The sequence below is a fragment of the Branchiostoma lanceolatum genome, chromosome 17 (assembly GCF_035083965.1).
Source record: "Branchiostoma lanceolatum isolate klBraLanc5 chromosome 17, klBraLanc5.hap2, whole genome shotgun sequence".
NCBI classification, from domain to species: Eukaryota; Metazoa; Chordata; class Leptocardii; order Amphioxiformes; family Branchiostomatidae; genus Branchiostoma; species Branchiostoma lanceolatum.
This window is the reverse complement of record NC_089738.1, coordinates 19,706,095-19,727,300: the sequence shown is the minus strand read 5'-3', so window position 1 is coordinate 19,727,300 and position 21,206 is coordinate 19,706,095. Positions and strand designations below refer to the sequence as shown.

Genomic DNA, 21,206 nt, shown 5'->3' with positions numbered 1-21,206 from the left:
TGTTTTAAGAAGAGATAAGACAGATATAAACTATAGGTAGAGATCAAACATAGCATGTATTTCACTATGACTCTCTTGTAGCTAACGTACTGCATTAAGCCAGAATGGGGCATGAATATGCAATAAACTTAATTGTCATTATCTTTTTTGGGGGCGCTGATTTGTGATTTTCAACATGGGCTAAGGTTGTCTAATACTGGCTTGTTTTGTTGTGCACTGCTAATGGCTACAATTTTCTAGAACAAAATATTGAGATATATCTCTTTCCATCCATTTTGTCGGTGTGTGCTTATAATTAGTTTTTTAAACCATTGGCAACTCCTTCGAGACGTAGATCAGAAAACTTTATGTAATCACGGTAATCCAACAGGTAAACAAAAACAAAACACAGAAAACGGCGATATTGAAAATAAAAGAAATATACATTTCCCACAGAGGGGCCTTGTTTCCAGGCTACATAGATGCCCGCGAGGCAGTTCCCTCAGAAACCCGCGCAGACGACATCTTTTCGTCAGCGCAGACGAGACCTTTCCGTCGCCATGGCAACGCATGGACTTGCCCATGACGCTGAGCAGACTTCAAGGCGAAACCGTTCCCCCTTGAGACGCGCGGAAACAGCTGCTTTAAGGAGCTCCTAATTGTCTACAAATTGCCCTTTAAGGCGCACAAGTACAAGGGATGTTTCAGGCGATTCCATTCACACGGGTCGGAGGGGTGGTCAGGGTGACATGGGGAGGCGGAGAGTTAGAATTTCGGAGAAAACCACCAACTTTCTCCATGGAGTCTGTTTTTATGTTGATTTTCCAGTTCAACATACATTTCTTATAACAGATTAGCTGAATAACAAAGTTATTTATTCAGAACCAAGGAAATGGCCTACGTTTTGATAATCGTGATCTTCTTCAGGGCTGTACTGACTGGTTCATTTTGCACTGCAGCTTAGGTGTCGCTGCTAACAATGCGATCTCAAAGGTAAAGTTTCAGGGGATAGCGTCAACGTAAAGTTCCGTTCACCTACTCTCTAAGCAGAGGTTGGTGGCGAACTTTTTATCAAATGCCCCGTTTTCTGTCGGCACTTTCAGAAAACGGGGCATTTGATAAAGAAAGGTCCCAATCTTCTCCACCAACCTCTGCTTGGAGAGTTCCATTCACAAAGCTGATTAAATATACACGGAACCCCCATAATAACTTGTAGTTGCCTGACAAGTTCACCACAGATGATAGCGTGCCGGCTGGCGGGGCGGGGCCGGGCCGGGGTTGGGATTACAAACCAGGATTAGGAGATTAGCAGAGACGAACGAACAAGACTAAAAGATTAATTAGGAGAGAGCTAACGTCTATCTGGATTCATTTACTAATTACTACAGAACTTACGATCCTCTGACTGGTAAAACAAAGCCCTACGTTTTAGTTCGTAAGACATAGAAATCACTTCTGATGAGTTGAGTTGAAGTGAAATTAAAGATCATGATACTGAAATGAATATTCTTCTATCATTCACATAGCAAACGGTCTTTTCTGAAATCATCAATGCAAGCTTTAAAATCAATTGTCCGAGAATAACCTGCTAAAGCGGCAACCTAAAATTTTCTCAGAGGAAAATATCCTTATTCATTATGACAATTGAAATGAATTGTGCCCTTGGGTGACAATTACTAGGGCATGTTTTCCATTTCTTTATTTAACCAGAAGACACACTCAGGTCTCTTGACCTGTTTTTCAGGCTCCCTGGATACAAATACAATGCACAGACATAACACACAATACGTTGATGAAAGTTAGACATCCAGGTAGTAAGATACGCCAAAAATAATTACTCAAGCAACTGGATAAAGTTTTGAAACAGTCAGACGTTTCAGACAGTATCCACTGTCTTTGGTCAGTCACTGACGAAAGACAGTGGATGCTGTCTGAAACGTCTGACTGTTTCAAAACTTTATCCAGTTGCTTGAGTAATTATTTTTGGCGTATAATACACAATGATCACAATTATATACAATTTAAAAATTCGGTATCAGTCCTAATTCCATTCCTAAACTCCATTTCTTAAGTTTTAACAGCAGATTCATCTGTTATCAAAATATACCGATGGTTTTGTCTGTTTCTTTGTTTTCTTTTGTATTTAGTTTAATCACAGACTATTGTATGCTTATCAGTGTCTACTATAGTATTTCTATCAGCCCTATTTCTAACATGGGCTACTGTATTGTATCCACAAACAGAAATTCGGACCCACAAGAAACAACTTGCCTGATGGAAGCACACACAGTTTGATTAAGTCAATATAGTCGGATTCAAGTTTTGATGCAGCCTTCTTTTTTTTTACTTGAAAATGTAATGGATCTATTTAGAGGAAGTCTGAAGAAACTAACGGAAGATGAAACGATTAGAAAGATTTATCAACTCTCGTTATCCCTTCAATTAACACTGCTCCGCTTCGGTTAAACATGTAACCTCCATTAACATTAATCCGCCAGGTTACATAAATCCGCCACTTTGAAAAGCAGTGGGTTTGAGAGGTCTCTAGTGCAGCACCCCCAGGTATGCACAGTTCGATCAGATATACATGAGTGCATTACAAATATATCCAAGGGACGTTGGGTTGGAGATCTGTTTAGACCTATCTTTTCATGGTGGCGGAATTATGTTAATAGATGTTACACAAGAGAAATATAGTTCAGCGAATTACAGGAGATGCGATAGTATGTTATAGACATAGGACCACGACACGGTATTAAATTATGGCGTGAATTGAAGACTAAACAGACCTCTAGTTAATTCAATCGTGTCAATACCAATACGATCATTGCAGAAAAACATATGTCATGATATCAAGGGCGCGCTCTTTGGAATGACCTGTGAAGTTTATAACGTTAGAACAAGGAGTTAAGTTAACGGCTGAATGACACTGATACTGGCGTCAACGGTTACGCTGAAGGTACGTGTACCCGCTGACAAACACAGATGCAGAAACAGACTCTTAAAACACACTTAAAGAGTAACATAAATGACCAAAACGAACGAACACAGACCATGAACCAGCTTCCGCTACATGTTTTGTCCCATGTATATGTATTGATACATGTTGATAGAGTTATTAGGACTTCAAGTATGTAAACTGTATCTATGTTATATCTTATCTGATTCTTACCTCCTTCCTCATGACTTCAATGAAAAGCGGCCTAAATGCCAATTTGAGCTTCTCATCAATGAAAAAAAAAGGTTCAAACAATCAAACAAACTAAAGGCATAGACAATAGCTATCCACCACTCCCAAAATCACGACCATAGCACTTTCAGAAAACTATTTTTCAAACATTGAAGTTTCGCTGCAGTACCATAGGAATCAGCCAGGAGGCCCAATCTCAAACTTGACCTTCGACCCTCTAACACCTACCCACCTTAAAAAAAAAACTTAAAAAAAACATGAACACCCATCAACAGCTTCTTGGGTTAACATCCACAGCCACTCCACCGTAGCAAAACCTGAAACATTACCTTCTTGGTCAAGGTAATACGAAGGAAATCTTTATTGACACCACAAAAGTACAGCGACTTTTGCATTAAAGGTCTACTACATACAAACAGTCAAGTGGATACAAATGAATTAACCTATACATAATTTTATATGTACATTGAATAGAGTAAATCAACATGTTGAGTCTAACGTAGCATTTACAAAATGGGTTCTAAGGTCTAGACTTTCTTTGACATATTGACCTATTTTTACACAGTAAGGGTTATCTCCCCCTAGAATATAGTTTAAACAGATCGTTATCGACACAACAAAAGTACAGCGACTTTCGGAAGGTCTACTACATCTATACATACATACAAACGAATAGGTGCATACATGGGTTTGATTACACACAATCATATGGGATAGAGCAACATATCGTAATTTCACGTGTCGTATACTTATACATTGCTTGTTCTAATGTCCAAACGTTCATTGACATATATACCTATCTTTACACAGTTAGGAACTTAGGATTATCACCTCCTAGTATGTAATTGAATCTGTCAACAGAACGGAGCGCATCGAATTCACTTGTACAAGCGGAGATAAAGGTGAATAGCTTTGAGCGTGTATCCTCATATCTTGAACAATCCATGACAAAGTGACGTACATAAGGGAGCCTTACAACAGCACTCCCCTCCCCCTTCCGTGTTTTACATCGACCGCTCGTCCCAACTCCAGCTGGCGCCAGCCTATCGACCCGCCACGACGTAAAAGCCCGGAGTGTTTACACAAGTGCCGGGAGAAAACCTCTTAACTTCGGCGGCACTTTCACGGGGAAAGTCATTTTCCCAATAGTAAGTAAAGCGTCACGTCTGAAGCTCTACATTACAGCTTGTATTGCAGGTGGTGGTAAAAGGTAGCCTCGTTCGTAGGACTAGGGGTTGGGCTTTGTTTTGCTTGTCATGTGATATTTTCTTTTTGTATCAGGTCTGACTGTAAACGGTTTCTCACTTATGGCTGGGCGATTGTAAAGAAACGGAAAAAAAAATCAGAAAACTGATAGACAATCAGAATGAAGCACATGATAAGCCTGAAGAGCCCAGCACAGCCAATTAACCTGATAAGGAGGCCAGTTAAATACTATTGTGTGATGGTCTTTAAATGTATTAACGGGCTTGTCCCAACATACCTGGATACCACCTTTGTACACAACCACCTGTTACACAGCCACAACACCAGACAAGCCTCTTTGCTCCATAAACCCAATTACACAAACACAGCCGGCCACCGCACATTTGCATACAGAGGAGCAACATATTACAATACACTTTCGGCGGACATTAGACATGCACCAACTCTACGGCAGTTTAAAGCTGCCCTAGGACACACTCCTCCGCACATTGACCTCTGACCTCCACCGTTGACGTTTTTGGTTGACATCGACAACTGTTCTCTGTAATGACGCTTCGGTTTATTATCTTCGCCGAGTACTAGTACTCGTTTGTATATATTGTTTGTTGTCCTCTGGTTGTCTCACTGAATGTAACACGATTCGTTTTTGTTATTTATTTAGTGGGCCCCCTTGGAAATCAACTTCAAATAAGTTGAATGGGGCTACCCACATGTCTGAAGATGAATAAATAAATAAAAAAATAAATAAACTATGAAAGAAGTCTCCATATTGTTTGGCGACGGCGACGGGGCAGTCACGGTCAATAGTAGTTCCAGGGAAGACGAAATATTGGCAATTCACTTTAAATCAAATCGCGGGCGCAAAGAGATTTGTGCACGTCTTAATTTATTGGAGTATTTTCATCATCATATCGGGCTGTTTACACGGAGTAAGTCAACTCTGCGTCTCTGAGCTACTCTCCAAGCAGAGGTCAGGCCCCGGCTTGTTTTGTGGACGTCTTTTAAGGCGTTTTTATTGTTGTTGTCAGGTTTTCTTTTCGTCCGACGGTTTGGAAATCTTTAAGCGTCTTTGTCATTCATGATCGTTTTAAACCTATTAGTAAAGTATCTGGCGTTTCCGTTATAGCAGAAAGCAGTTCATATTTCTGTTTGGTTGGCATGGGGGGGGGGGGTAGAACGGAAGTGAGCACCACTGTGTTCTTCCGTCAGGGACGTTCAAGGTCGCGTGACCTTGGTCGGTCAGAATTGACGGACGGTTTGGTGCGAGAAACAGGAGACACTTGTCCCGAGGTGACCTGTCTGTCCCCGCGTGACCTGTCTGTTGGTGTTGGACGGGGGCCATACGAGCTCCGTGTGTGACTTTCGTGCGGTTTTATTTTGGTCTTCACAAACGTTTTATATAACTTTACATTCTGGTTCTTTGTCTGACGTTTGTTATAGGTTCATGTCGACCTGTAGTTGATGACAGCCCATTTTGATTTCATTCATTCATTCATTCATTCATTCATTCATTCATTTATTCATTCACATGGGTGGTGATCGATGACAGACACAAAATGACCTTGACCCACATATGACGTCAACGCAACACCTGTCAATTCCGTTTTCGTGGCGCACAGGTAACCTGACGCGACATCATCATTTGGAGAAAAAAAAAACATGTGTGCACACCGCAACTTTACCAACGTTTGGCCTCTACTGTCGTCATTGTCAACCCGGGTTGACCTTGCTGACGTCACCGGACCATCTGTCCGTTATCTTGTTTCCGTGACCTTGCCCGTTCAATGCTACTCTACTACTCCTGTTTCACCGTGTTCTCGTTAGGCCAAAATAAAGCAGTTATATGGATGCCATCTTATAGGCTATGGACACCAAAAAGCTGATCAGAGGTCTTTAAGAAAATTAGCTAATTTTGAATGACAGAAAGTTTTGTTAAACTAATGCAATTACAAAAATTCTAATAAATGGTAATTCGGTGTTGCCATTTTCGCTTATGTTTTTGTAAATAACCAGTGTGCCGTCAATAATATTAGACTGTTTTGAATTGTTCTCAGTCGAATTGTTCATAAAGCAAAGAGCAGTTTGGAAATGATTTGAAACCATCAAGTGCCTATTGTAAAGAAGCACAAAGTGTTTTTAATCGATTGAAAACAAAGGCTTACAAGAAGCTGCATTCGACCACTTACCTTCTACACCAAAAAGCACAAATGAAACTTACATTTAGATGATCATGATAGAAACAGACTGCTCAGGGGCTTGCAGACTCATCGCCATAGAAACCAAGAATACTGCCTGCTTCCAAGAAGCTACTCTCTACCACTTACCTGCTACGCCAGAAAGCGTTTCCGAAACTTACATATAAATTCCTAATGCGGCGATATCCCGGCGACGGTTTGTTACCTGTCATTAACCCTTATCTTTCCACGGCCAAAATACTAGTAGAAAAACGCCCCGGGACTTGCAAGGGTATCAGAGATACGTTTGATCAGACTTATAGGCCCAGAAAGCAGACGCACAGCCGCATTCCGAGAAACCAGGCTAGTACGCGCTTCTGGGATGCCTAAAACCATTCACAAATGTTAAACAAACCCAACAACCTATATTCTTAACGTCACAAAATGACAATAAGAAATAAGAATTACGCCAAAACTAGGCGATACGGCGAAACCGGCTGTGGTACTAGGCTGAATAAAAATTCCAAAATCAGGAACTTTGCGGCTCAAGATGTCTTCATGAAGGATGACTGTGGTGTGAAAGATGTCGGTTAGCTTGAGGAATGAGTCTACTTTACTTTATAACCCGAAACTATGAATCAGAGTAGTTTTCTAACCAATTGCTTAGATTAGTATCAGAAGTCCTGTTCACTATGTGCACTTCATTACGATTTGTATATTTGCAAGCCTGTGTTTAGCCCGATATACAGGGCATGGATGTACAATTAAGGCTATCGGTACGTTGATGAAGGTTAGACATCCAGGTAATAAGATACGCCAAGAATAGTTACTCAAGCAACTGGATAAAATTTTGAAACAGTGAGACGCTTCAGACAGCATCCGCTATCTTTCGTCAGTGACTGAGGAAAGGACTGGGAAACTGAATAAAGCGGCTATCATTCATTGATAAATGTATAATGCATTCGCTACGATTAAAGGCGCATCGTAAACATCTGTGGTCTATAAATAGAAAAGAAGCTGACAGCACGGTTCTATAAATAGCGGAAGGAGGTTTATCACTTCAGTTCGCCTGGGGCGCAGCTGGTCGCCTAGCAACCGAAAACTGGTCCGCGGCCGTCTGCACTGAAGTCATGATAGGGAAGGCCTGTCCCGTCTTTCAACTGACCAATTGCGTTGGCTTCTGGCCAGTTCCGGTCTTTGAATGGCCAATCATGTGCGAATTTGACCTGCTTGGTTCTAAAGCTGACCAATCACATGAGAATTTAACAGGTCCCATTGTGAAGTCGACCAATCACGTGTGATTCTGACCTGGCCCGTCCTACAGCTGACCAATCATGAGTGATCCTGGACTGTAACGTTCTTTAATGATAACTGACCAATCAAATGTGGTCTCGAACTGTTACGTTCTATAACTGACCAATAGCGAGTCGTTCTATAACTGACCAATAGCGAGTCATTCTATAGCTGACCAATAGCGAGTAATTCCGTGCTGTACCAATCTGACCAATCACACGGGTGTGTCTAACAAAAAAGAAGGGAAGGAGGGAAAGAGAAGGGGAGAAAGATTGGAGAGAGAGGGAGAGAGAGAGACAGGGAAGGGGAGAAATGGAGAGAAAGAGTTACTTTTAGATATAGAATCATACATAGAACATAGAAAGCTAAATAAATGAATAGATAGAACCTGCCAAGCTAAACCCTCTCCATCAAGCGTTTACACTACGGTGAAATTGAATTGAAGACAGTTCAGACCTCAACAACTGCACGTACATCTCATTTCATTTCAAACTGCACATACACACAGACATACCTCTGTTCGGGTGTACCATCCAAGTGCACGGTCTCTCAGGAGCCTATGCCAGTCAGCGTGGTCGATATTTTTTCTAGTACTCAGAATAATCTCAGTGCAAAATACCTCAGAATAATCCTTCCTCTACACAGGATCAAAACAGGGGCCCCAGAAATCCCGGGAATACGGGAGCCAAGACGCCTCCTCACCCGGCCCAGCTGACAGGAAAGATACCGTCAACACCGGCGTCCTGTCTGACAACACTGCGGGAAAATGGCGACCTCAGCTGGGCATGTGCCGCTACCTGATAAAAACGGCCTTCCGCGCGAGTTGCCATGGCGACGCCGACCCGATTTCGCGCCCTTTTCCTCTCACGTCTGCTCTGGCCGGGCGTTAAGCCCGCGGGCTTGAACCTGCGCGCCAAAAATGCCTTTTATAGCGGAGGTCACTGAACCTGACGCAGACGAGTGACGCACAAGGCAAAAGGTTAGCAACTACATGACTACTGGAGAGGGCGGGACGAGGGGGAATATGAACCGTTTGGGCTATGGATTATGCCAAAATATTGATGTTGTGGAGGCCATCCACAATCGTAAATATTTTTGCTTCTTTATTGAAGGAAAGAGAGAAACAAACATGGAAAGAAAGTTAAAGAAATAAAAAAAAACATAGAGAAGAGTTAGGAAGGAAAGACAGAAAGAAGATGGAAAGAAAAAAGAAAGAAAAAGAATTACAGAAGGAATTGAAAGGAAAGAAAAGAAAAGAAAAGAAAAAAAAGAAGAATTGGTGCATGTGTTATGCCATGAGGCGGTTTACCAGGTATGCAGCAATGCAAAAAAAAGGATAAACATTTGATGATAATTTGTAAGCATCGCATCAGATTTGAAGCCACCAGACGACGCTATCCACAATGTTAACAGTGTAAGGCCCTACAGCAGTCCGTGATCGTTTGTTGCCCCTCCCACGCTTAAAGCACCGTGAGGTCTGTTTCCCTGTCGTCACTGTTTCACCAGCTTTACTAAAGACCTTCAAAACTGCGGGGTTGCTCTTCTCGATATAGTCCTTGCGCTACCGTTGCCATGGAGACGTGGGTTTTAGCGATCCCCGGGATTTCTAGCCGGGGATTTCCCACGCAGATAGTGACGTCATCACAACAGCAGGTGTCTTCTGGGAAGACCGTCGGACGGTTCCATCGCAAAATCTGGAGGGAGGGGGAAGATAGGTCTCACAATGCATTTTATAATCATTTCACTTTCGAGGTGTGAATGATTTTTTTTCGCTTGTCTGTCTGTGTGTGCGTCTATGTCGTTTCCATCGCAAAATAATGCAGGGTGAATATGATCTCACAATATTTTCTGTCGCTTTTCTGCCTGTGTGTGTGTGTGTTTTCTTCAATTGCCAGATTCCCAGACCGTAACCCGCCACGTTCTTCTGATTAGCGGCGAAGATCATGCCGAATGCCTGGTCAAGGACCTACTTACTATCAGGAAATAACAACCTCAAGTATGAGGAAAAGACCCACCAAGGACACTGATTCTTTTCTTATTCCAGGACTTCTCCAGGGATGGCCAAATTTCAGGAGCGGGCCCGATAATCCAGTCAGCAATCGCCACGTTCCATTGGTTAGCAGTGCAAATCTTGACAAATCCCTGGTCAAAATTCTCGCAAAGCAGTTTTAGAAAATGATCAGCGGGAATTATCCGGGAATGGCCAAATACCCAATTCCAGGAACCGTAATCCTGCCAATGTCCCTTTAGTTAGCGGTTAAAATCATGACAAACTCCTGGTCAATGACCTCCATTCTATCGGAAAAGAATAAAGAATATCGGTTTTAAAAGCACTTATCAAAGAAATGAATCGTTTTATCGTTGCGGGAATTCTACGGGAATAGCCAGTCCCTTGATTCCAGGAGCCGTAATCCGACCCGCGGTCGCCATGTTCTATGCGTTAGCGGTGAAAATCATTATAAATCCCTGGTCAAAGACCTCAAAGACCCACATATAAAGTGTAACATATTGGTTTAAAATTCTTAGCAAAGAAACTGATTCGTCCCCAATGTTCCGGGAATTCTCCGGGAATGGCCATATTACTGGATTCCAGGAGCCGTAATACAACCTGCGCTCGCCATGTTCTATTAGTTAGCGGTGAAAATCGTGACAAATCCCTGGTAAAAGACCTCAAAGACTTATAGAAAATGTGGCAAATTGGTTTAAAACTCTTAGCAAAGAAAGCGATTCGTTCCCATTCTTGCGGGAATTCTCCGGGAATGGCCAATTACTCAGATTCCAGGAGCCGTAATCTAACCCGAGGTCGCCATGTTCTATTAGTTAGTTGTGAATATCATGATGAATCCTTGGTCAAAGACCTCAAAGACCCATATATATAAAATGTAACAGGTTGGTTTAATGCACTTATCAAAGAAAGCGATTTGTTTAAATTGTTCCGGGAATTCTCCTGGAATGGCCAATTATTGGATTCTAGGAGCCGTAATCCGACCCGAGGTCGCCATGACCTATTAGTTAGCGTTGAAAATCGTGACAAATCCCTAGTAAAAAAAACTTCAAGACTTATAGAAAATGTGGCAAATTGGTTTAAAACAGTCATCAAAGAAATTACTTCGTTTCCACTGTTCCGGGAATTCTCCGGGAATGGCCAATTCCTGGATTCCAGGATCGGTAATCCGACCCGCCGCCGCCATGTTCCACTGGTTAGCGGCGTAAAGCCTGACGGATGGCGGGGCTTCTCACGGGACTCCCGGCCGGCCCCGCGTGTTTTACCGCCGTAATTGGCGTCACTAATGCCCCCATTCCACCGGACGGCGATCGCGCTGCGTCCTTACCGCGACCTGAATTAGATTTGTGTTTGTAATTTTATATTGGGACTATCATACAAAGCGCACAGGTAGGTATGACTGAAAAAGAAAAAAAACAATCGTTCTTTTATGGATCAATTCGGTCGCAGCGAGGTCGCCAACGTGCCGCGGGTCCAGTGAGAGGGGGGCCGGCAAAACAAGCCCCCCATTCCACTACACGGCGATCGCGCTGCGACCTCACCGCGACCTAAATTAGATTTTCGTATCCCTTGACTTCATGATTTGAATATCAGGCAATATGTACGCGTATGACTGATATGACAAGAAAACACACAAAGTATGAAAATATTCGTTGAACGCTCTGTCAAATCCCGCGGTCGCAGCTCGGTCGCCGCGAGGTCGCCGCGCCAAGGGAATGGGGGTGTTACAGTCGTAATTGGCGTTACTAACGAGAGCACGGGGATCGTTCAAAGCGGCGCATCACTGTGTTTTACCCCATGGGCCACATGAGAGGGAGTTTGCGAATGACTTTCTGAATTCTCTGAAGAACCTTAATCTAATAAAAGATTGAAAGAAAAAAACAACTCCTGATTATTATTAAATCATGTTGTTTTGTTCTCGAGGGACGTTTTGACAAGCGATGGATGCTCAATGAAATTCTTCATGGCATTCTGTTTATATCAAGTTTTGTGAATATGGTCGTGTAGAGTTGCACATATGGCAGAGACTGCCATTCTTGTAAGGACTGATTGATATATGCCAAAGCCGATGCTAAGGGTTTATATGAATAAGGATTCTACCATGGTCAATACTGACCAAGTGAGGCAATATATACTAGTACGGAAATATGCGTGCTTTCATTCCTAATTGCTTTTATGTTGAAAATCGTGACAAAACCAATTATTGCGTGACTCTAGTTGTTTTTTTTCGATTCTAACATGATGCAGCCGAATCTTCAGTACGTGCGGAGACATGCTATTCTCCAAGCAGAAGTTTCGATCGGCCGCCAGCCCGCCATTAGAATTCGAAAAAAAAAAACACTATAGCTAATACAGGTGCCAGCATCAGAAAGTAAAGAGTAGAACGGAATACGGGGAAATTGTAGCATGCTAGTGGGTTACAAGTGTAGTCTGTGTAATGTATTAACATACACAAGTACACACACAGCAGCACACACACACACACACACACACACACACACACACACACACACACACACACACACACACACACACACACACACACATGCACACACACACACACACACATGCACACACACACACACATGCACACACACACACACACATGCACACACACACACACACACATGCACACACACACACAATTACATAAAGCAGGGCCTGTGAAAGCGCAAACAGGATATGCTGCGGCATCTCTCCCCAGGACACTTCGCTCTAACGTTCTCAGTTCCGCGTATCTATAAGCGGATAACTCATCCGGGCGGCAACACGCGGCAATACATCAAAGATAATTGGCGATAAAACGGCGTTTACTCGGTACTCCTAAACCCGCGTAGATCAACGTCGTGAATCTACCTGCCTGTATTAACGACCAGGAACGGGCCCCTCTGGCTAAACTCACGTAGCCACGGCCACCAGGCCTTCTCCACCAGGCCTTCTCCACCAGGTCTTCCTACGTGACTAGGATGTGTCGTACAAAATCCAGATGTCTTCTGACCGAAAAAAGTTGCCGAAGATCCTTGTCGATGGCCGGTTCTTTCACGGCATCACTGAAAGGCCTACAAAACTTAGGCGACAGCATACCCGGGGCAAAAGATACAAAACCGGAAGTTCTGCTGCAGTACCAAGGTTAGCAACCAGGAGGTTCAAAATCGACCTTGGCCTTTGCGTTAAAATCACCTAACTAATTACCAAATATCATCGCACTTCATCTAAATGATTTTTTAAGTTATTGCTCCTGATACGCACGCACACACACCGACACACACACCGACACATACCCCCCCCCCCCAACACACACACACACACACACACACACAAACACACACACACACACACACAGACAAACGGAGCCAAAAACTATAACATTACATCCATTTTCATGGAGATGAAAATCGTGCGCCGAATATGATTGCACCTATACTGTAACTAGCCCATTATGAGCCCCTCGGCGTCAAATTCGACGCTGACTGGTTATATTACACTGAACAACCTGATACAACTGAGACCTGCATATCTTAGGCTACACCAAGTAATTTTTATGGATGACGTCCGCGCGCGCATTGATTTTGGTCTGTTCCCAGAAAAAAACAAGAAATTCCGCTTCCTGTAACTATGATCAAAGAGTTACGACAGTGCTGCAAATCGAAAGAAACAGGACAGGACAACAACTGCTGTTCAACTTCAACTGATTTATTCAAATTATTGCTTTGTCATGATGAATAAAAGAATTGTTAGTTGTTACACTGTGTTCTCTCATTCAATTTGTGTCCTAACATGTGTCGTCGACTATTATATTTCAAATCTAGGCATCTTGTTTTTTTCGGCCCTTCTTTGGTTTTTTTCACGCTCTCGCATTAGATTTAGGGTCTCCAAAGGACGTCATCCATAAAAATTACTTGGTGCAGCCTTACTCAACTCGGGGCGTTTTTCGAATGCCAGACTAACTTCAGACCAAATCTACCCTAACGGCAGCATTCAACGATTTATAGAAAGATTTCTCAACACCACGATTATTATGTATTTGAGGTTGAGATACCACTAAACCTATAGAAGTCTTCACAACCAACATGTAACCTCAGCTTGCACCCCAAATATCTATTATGACTTCTTTATAGGCCAAGATGTATCCACTACAAAAATAGATTTCAAGTCATCTTGTCTACAAAGGAGCGAGCAGGCAGCGATGGAAACATATGAGCTGCAGTATAAAGGTAATAACAGCGCTTGCAGTAAACTGTCCCACTATATCATTCCGCACCATCTCACCATCTGACCCGCGCCGCGCGAGGAGCCTTTGAGGTCCCGCGCGGTGATTCGTCAACCCTGACATGTGACAGATATGACGTATGACCGTGTCACGGCCCATATTGATTTCGATTGGACGCGAGCTTTTGAATCTGTCGGGGCAATATCCATCGGCGCAGACCCTTCCCATCAATCACTGCGGGAGGTCAGAGGTCGCCTTGTGAAGTGGTTGTCATGGCGCCAACTAGCGCGATGATAGATTTTCTGACCGGTAACCCGATATGCTGCAGCCATGCATGTTGCCATGATGACAGGTTCTGTAGCTACTGGGGAGAAGATAACTCGATACCCTGCAGCCATGTTGGTGTTGGAGTCAAACGACACCTTGCTGGTGACGTAACATCAAACAGCAGCTCAACCCGACATAACCCACTGTAACTCAATGTGCATCCCAAAAACATTGGGCTAAATTGCTTTTCTGGATAAAGGCCAAGTACTGAAGAAAATTGCCTTGTGAAAGAAAAGATGGAGGAGGTTCTGAACGGGGGAGGGGAGGTCCTAGCAACGCTTAATGGCAAATTCAGGGTGGCCGGCAACGCCAAATGGTAAACGGTAAATTGGCTTGTTCTTGTAAAGTGTACCGACAACGCTTAACGTTGGATTGAAGCGGATCGGATACGACTAGAAGTGATTCAAAATAGTTCGCTACACCTGACAGATAAAGGCAAGCCGACCACCCTAAATTTTGATAGATAAATAAGTAAAGACCCCCAAGGAAGCCGTCTACATTCGGGCACACCAACCATAGTGCTTGTCATTCAAACCTGACAAAGGCCGCTGTAGAAAGTGATAAACATTCGTCCACGTTTGCTCGTTATCAAGAACAAGGCAAATGAATTTTCATGCCAATAAGCAGTGAATGTCGTCCAGTTCTGAAGGCATGTCCCTGTAGCTCAGTTGGTAGCAGCCTCACAATTGAGCTCCTCGTTCCAATTGGTTGGTAACTGGGAGACCCCGGTTCTAGTCCAGGGAAGGGCATCTCGGTTGGAGCTGCATTTTTCTTCCGCAAGGGACGTAAAATCTGGGTCCTGTGATCGAGGAGGTGCCTCAAGCACGTTCAAAGACACTACATCAGCCTCATTACTCAGATGGATTAGATAATACTAGTACTATCAATTGTTCTTGGTTATATATCAACAGAACTGAGGTTAGACTGCTATCATCTACCAAGCTACTAAGGAGACCTTCATTGGGCCTTCCTCGTCTGGGTTTGAGTTTTTTTGCTGAACTCGATGGATTACTGGCAGTGTTTCAGATGAATTGAGGTCAATTATCACAAGTGAATCGTCCCATCATGCCCCCCCCTCCCCCCCACACACACACAACTGATCCTCCCCCTCCTGCCAATAATTCACCACCCCCTCCCGACGACCGACCATCAAACTCAAACCCTGAAATCGGAGAATCGATCCCAGTGGGCGGACACTCCAACGTGACGGATGTACCGGCACAGCGGCCAGCGTGTCCGCATGCAGCGGCATGGGCAGCAACCGACTTCATTACTGCTGTCGTCCATCATAATGTCTGGGCATTTTACGGTTGAAATATCCAACAATGTACAATGATAACTGAAAAAAATCATAAAAACGAGAAGAAGAAAAACGACAACCAAACATTCGACAATTGAACCATCTAAAGGCCCCCTCTCATTGGGCTCCGGCACTGCGGCGGCACTGCCACGGCAGATTTTTACGGCACCGTCGCGTTTCTTTAACCAATTTTCATTTGCACTCTCACTGACATGCGGCGCATTTGCGTTTGAAGCCCAGATGAGCAAGTTATTGAATGAAGTTTATTGTTCGACAATCGTATATGGTACAATGTATGGCACTAAATCAACAATACTGCAAGGCTAACCTATCCTTCAATTATAAGTACAAAACATTATCGATAACAGTGTATGAATTACAATAAAGCCATGTATGGATGATTTTTTCCCTCGCTTTTAGGATGAAGTATAATGAAATTGACCTATGTAGGTGGTATAGGAGTTGGACATGACAACCATACATGGGACATATCGTTCTGTGTACCAGATAGGGTGAAGTTTGTCTTAGTAGTAATAATTTGTAACAGCACATCTGTCTCTTTGCCATAAGTGGGACAGGCCATGGCCATTACAAATTGAAATTTATCTTCAATATTTTTATTACATGTGGGACACAATCTGTGAGTGCCTTGTGTGTTGTGGTGTCGATTCTTTTCAACTTCTAGACAACGTGCGCTGATTCTCAGTGTAGTTATGCTTATTGGTTTATTATGATTTGATGTGATATATTTTCCCTACCAAAGTGATTTTTGACTTTATAATATGTGTGAAGTTTACTAATATTTCCCTCCAGCCAGGGAGAAACGTAAGTTTCACACTTTCTTTAAATGTATATCCAAAACGGTTGGTATTAACGTTTACTGCGGGGCTAAGCCAAACATGTCTACGTAACATGTCCTGAACGTGAGTAGCCCAGTCATTTTCTTCTTCGAATGATGAAGCGTCGTATAATTATTTTAATAATTCTGTTATTAGGTAAATCATTTAATCTTAGCGATAGTATCTAATCAACTATGTTTGACTACTAGTATCAACGATCAATAGGAATTATTCTCATTCACCCCTTACGGCGAAACATTGAGTAAAATTTGCGATACAGTGCCTGACTGGTATATCAAGTTCTGAATCAGTTTATCACTGTATTTCTTGAATGGCACAAGAGCAGGGCGAGTGCATGTAGACGAGTGGTCTGATTCCTGTCCTGAGCGACTAGTCTATCAACTTCCGTACTGGAATAAGTGTACAATGCAGAGATCTAATTTTCAGTGGGATTAAGCAATATCAATTAATCAGAAATCGCAGTACTGTCAATGGATCAAACTACAATGCAAATTATAATAGAAAAATGCATCAAAAATTGATTTCAAGTGATAAAAGGATTTTCACGTATGACACTTGGTCCAACAAAAGTAACATGTTATAGAATATACGTATAACCTTGAAACTGACATATTACTTTTACACAATAGCGCGCGCGGTGAGCTCCCGGTAAGCTCCCGGCGAGCGCGCGGCACTTTGCCACTTGCGTTTTTTTTCAAATTTTGAAAAAAATCGCCATTTCAACCGGCACGCCGGCGGTGTGGACCGGCACTGGTACGGCACTGAGACGTCACTAGGACGGTACGCTGAGGTCTGTGCACGGCACTGCGGCGGTAGCCATTTCCAAGCTACCGCACGTTACCGCCACAGTACCGCAGCCCAATGAGAGGGGGCCTTAAGCGGCCAGCGTGTCTTCATGCACCGGTATGGGCAGCAACCAATTGCAACTTCATTACTTCTGTCGTCCATCATAATGTCTTGACAATTCACGGCCGAATTACGTGAAATGTTCTTAATAGCCAACGGATAGCGACAGATTTCTTTAAAAGGATTAAGAAAACATTCAAATCGACCATCACATCAGCCGGCGTGTCTGCATGCAACGACATGTGCAACAACAGACTTCATAACTGCGGTCGTCCATCATAAAACCTGGGTATTTTACGGTTGAAATCCAACGGATTTCTTTACAATGTTAACTGGGGAAAACAACGACAACCAAGCACCGGAACATTTTAGGGCTGAAATTCGCCAAAATTCTTTAATATTATAAAATGAAGGGGAAAACACACACAACAAAGACGGGAAATGGACCATTGCAGCGGCTAGCTGTCTGCATGCACCGACACGTGCAGCCACAGACTTGATAACTTCTGTTGTCCATCATAATTCTGTTGTCCATCATCATCGGGGATTTCACGCCCGAAATCCATCGGATTTCTTCAGTATGATAACGGAAATTGTTTAAGAAGAAATGAAGACAACAAAGACGATAAATGACCACCAGAGAGGCGTGTCGGCAGCAATTAACTTGATAACTATTGCCATCCATCAAAATGCCTAGACATTTTAAGGCCAAAATCCGACAGATTTCTTCACAATGATAACTGGAAGAAAGAAAATTACGAAAAGACGACAAATGAATCATATCATAACGGCCGATATGTACAGCAACGGACTTCATAACTACGGTCGTCGATCATAATGCCGGGGAATTTCACGCCCGGAATCCACCGGATTTCTTCAGTATATGATAACGGAAATTGTTGAACAAGAAAGGAAGACAGCAAAGACGATAAATGACCACCAGAAAGGTGTGTCTGCAGCAATTAACTTGATAACTATTGCCATCCATCAAAATGCCTAGACATTCTAAGGCGGAAATCCGACAGATTTCTTTGCAATGATAACTGGAAAAGAGAACAACACAACAAAGACGGCAATTGGACCATTGAAGCGGCTAGTTGTATGCATGCACCGGCATGTGCAGCAGCAAACTTCATAACTACGGTCGTCGATCATAATGCCGGGTAATTTGACGCCCGGAATCCGCTGGATTTCTTCAGTATGATAACGGAAATTGTTGAAGATGAAAGGAAGACAACAAAGACGATAAATGAACCACCAGAGAGGCGTGTCGGCAGCAAGGCAATCAAAATAACGAAAAATATAACAGCTGAAAGCCAATGCAAGAGATGCATTAGAAGAAAGCAAAACACAAGAAAGACGACATCTGACCGGCCAGTGTGTCTGCATGTTCTAAAATGTCGAACAACAACCCTGATAACTACAGTCGTCACTCCAAATGTCAGAATATTTCACGTCTGAAGAGTTCCTTAAGTATGAGAACTGGAAGAAAAGAACGCGAAAACATAATGCGGATCTGCCATTAAAATGACCGGCGTGCCTCCATCAGCAAACAAAGTATCAACAACTTTGATGATCACGGTCAACAACCCATAGCCTGGGTGCCATCCTATTTCTACCGGGGCTCCTACATTCGCTACCCTAATGTCTCGATTCTTGGATGAATATTCGAAATCCAAACGGAAGCGGGTCCAGCGATCCCAGACTATATTTAGGGTAGCGAATGTAGGAGCCCCGGTAGAAATAGAATGGCACCCAGGCAAACAATCCATACAAGAATGCCTGAAACTTTTACAACAGAGATCACCTGGTGTTCTTGAGATTTCCGAGGCTTCGTGACTTCAAAGACAAGAACACAGGAATGACGACAAACGCGCCATCAGAACGGCCTATGTATCTTCCTCTACTGAAATGTCTGCCAACAAAGCTGATGAATACAACCATCCATCAGAATGCTTGAAAACTTGCATACAACATTGCCGGTTATGTCAGCTCTCTTTCGGTTATTTTATTAGCCCTGATCGCTGAAAGAGTGCACCATTAGAAGGTCGACCTGTCTTTATGTCCGCGATAAAAATGTCGATAACCACAGCCATCCATTTCAAAATGCCGGAATATATTTAACTGATGAAATGACCAAGCTGCCTTGAGACTTTCTTGAGTATGATAACTGTAAGCAAACAACACGAAAAATAAGACAAATGAGCCAGCTATAATGCCAACTTGTCTTCATGTAAGAAAATGTCGACCAAGAAATTTAATAACTACTTTCGTCCATCAGAATTTTAAAAACCTTTCAGACCACCAGTCTGCTAGCTTTCTTTGGATAGCTTAGCATTGTTTTTTGTTTTTTATAAAAGGATAATGACAATAATACATCTCCCATCATTATACTACTAGATAGAATGATACAGCTGTATATATGGCTGATATGACTTATTATCAGATTACAGAAATTGTTATTTATGGTACACTACAGCGCGTGCGAAACACATGACAAGATATAACGTTTCTTAGGCGTGAGTGTGTACGGTTGGCTTGAGGTTGTCCACTTCTATTTGGCTAACGTTTCTTAGACTTGTGGTAATTTCTTGAGACTTTCAAATCATCATCTAGGGCGAAATGTGTCCGATACTGCCAGCAACCTCTCCCCTACCCCCCACCCCCCCACCCGAGATCAGTGGTACATCCCGACTTGAACCTTTAATTCATCAGAATAGAAAATCAATGATATCAGTCCGGAGCTAAGTGCAGCAAAATGGATGAAATATATCCGTCATGGAGGCTGCCGATATACATCAGGTCCACTGGTCTTAGTCTGCAGCTTATTAAGTCTGAGGGCGTTTTGACATTCGTCATGGGATATCCGGCAAAAGACAGCTTGCTTGTGTGTGTTTGTGTGTGTTTGTGTTTGTGCGTGTGTGTGTGTGTGTGTGTGTGTGTGTGTGTGCGTGTGCGTGTTTGTGTGTGCCAGTGTGTATGTGTGCTTGAGTGTGTGTGTTTGTGTGTGTGTGTGTGTGTGTGCGTGTGTGTGTGTGTGTGTGTGTGTACGTGTGTGTGTGTGTGTTTATATGTGTGTGTGTGCGTGTTTGTGTGTGTGAGGGAGGGAGAGAGAGAAAGAGAAAGGGAGAACGGACAGAAACACACACGCACACACACACACACACATTCACATGAAGTCTGCTGGCACTGCAGCCTTATTCTGCTCATCAGCAGCCCTTTGGCAGTGTTCATGATCAAATCGAATAATCGGTAAGACTGGCATGATTGGTCCCGTCTTTTATCCAAAGTCATTCAGCCTTAAAGCCACGACCGGCATTGCCTGCCAACAACCCACCACTTAAACCAGCCAGCCACGACTACATGTACCAGCTTGAGCAGGTAAAGAGTAGCAGGGAATGCGTTTAGTATTTTTCTTTGAAGAATTCGCTCACACAAACTTTCAATCAATGTCGATAGAGTAGTGTGAGGTCGTCCAACTCGGCGTTTTCCCGCGGGTAGCCACTGTCACTGCCACACATGTACATACACCACACACACACACACACACACACATAAATACATACACACACACGCCTACATAGTATTTACGTAAAACTGAGCCTGTAAAAGCTCAACCTCCCACCGCAGGCAGGAACCAGCCTGTTACAAAACGGACGCGGAGAAAAGAAAACGTCAACAGAAATCAATTATCGGGCTCGGCGCTCAGAGCCGGGTTATCCACTGCCCTTCGGCGTGGATTTGGGGCGGATTTGGGACGGATTAGGGGCGGATTAGGGGGATCACGATATACGTCAACAGGACTGGTCATTCGTT

At 43.2% G+C, this 21,206-nt stretch overlaps 1 protein-coding gene across 1 annotated transcript in view; it reads right to left on the bottom strand.

Annotated features, from left to right (window-relative positions):
- Positions 1–8,378, bottom strand: part of LOC136423550 (polypeptide N-acetylgalactosaminyltransferase 12-like) — a 39,822-nt gene extending 31,444 nt beyond the window's left edge. Inside the window, exon 1 of the mRNA XM_066411763.1 lies at positions 8,357–8,378. The gene's annotated coding sequence lies outside the window, so the exon portion shown is untranslated. The remainder of the gene's footprint in view (positions 1–8,356) is intronic.
- Positions 8,379–21,206: the final 12,828 nt, after the last annotated feature.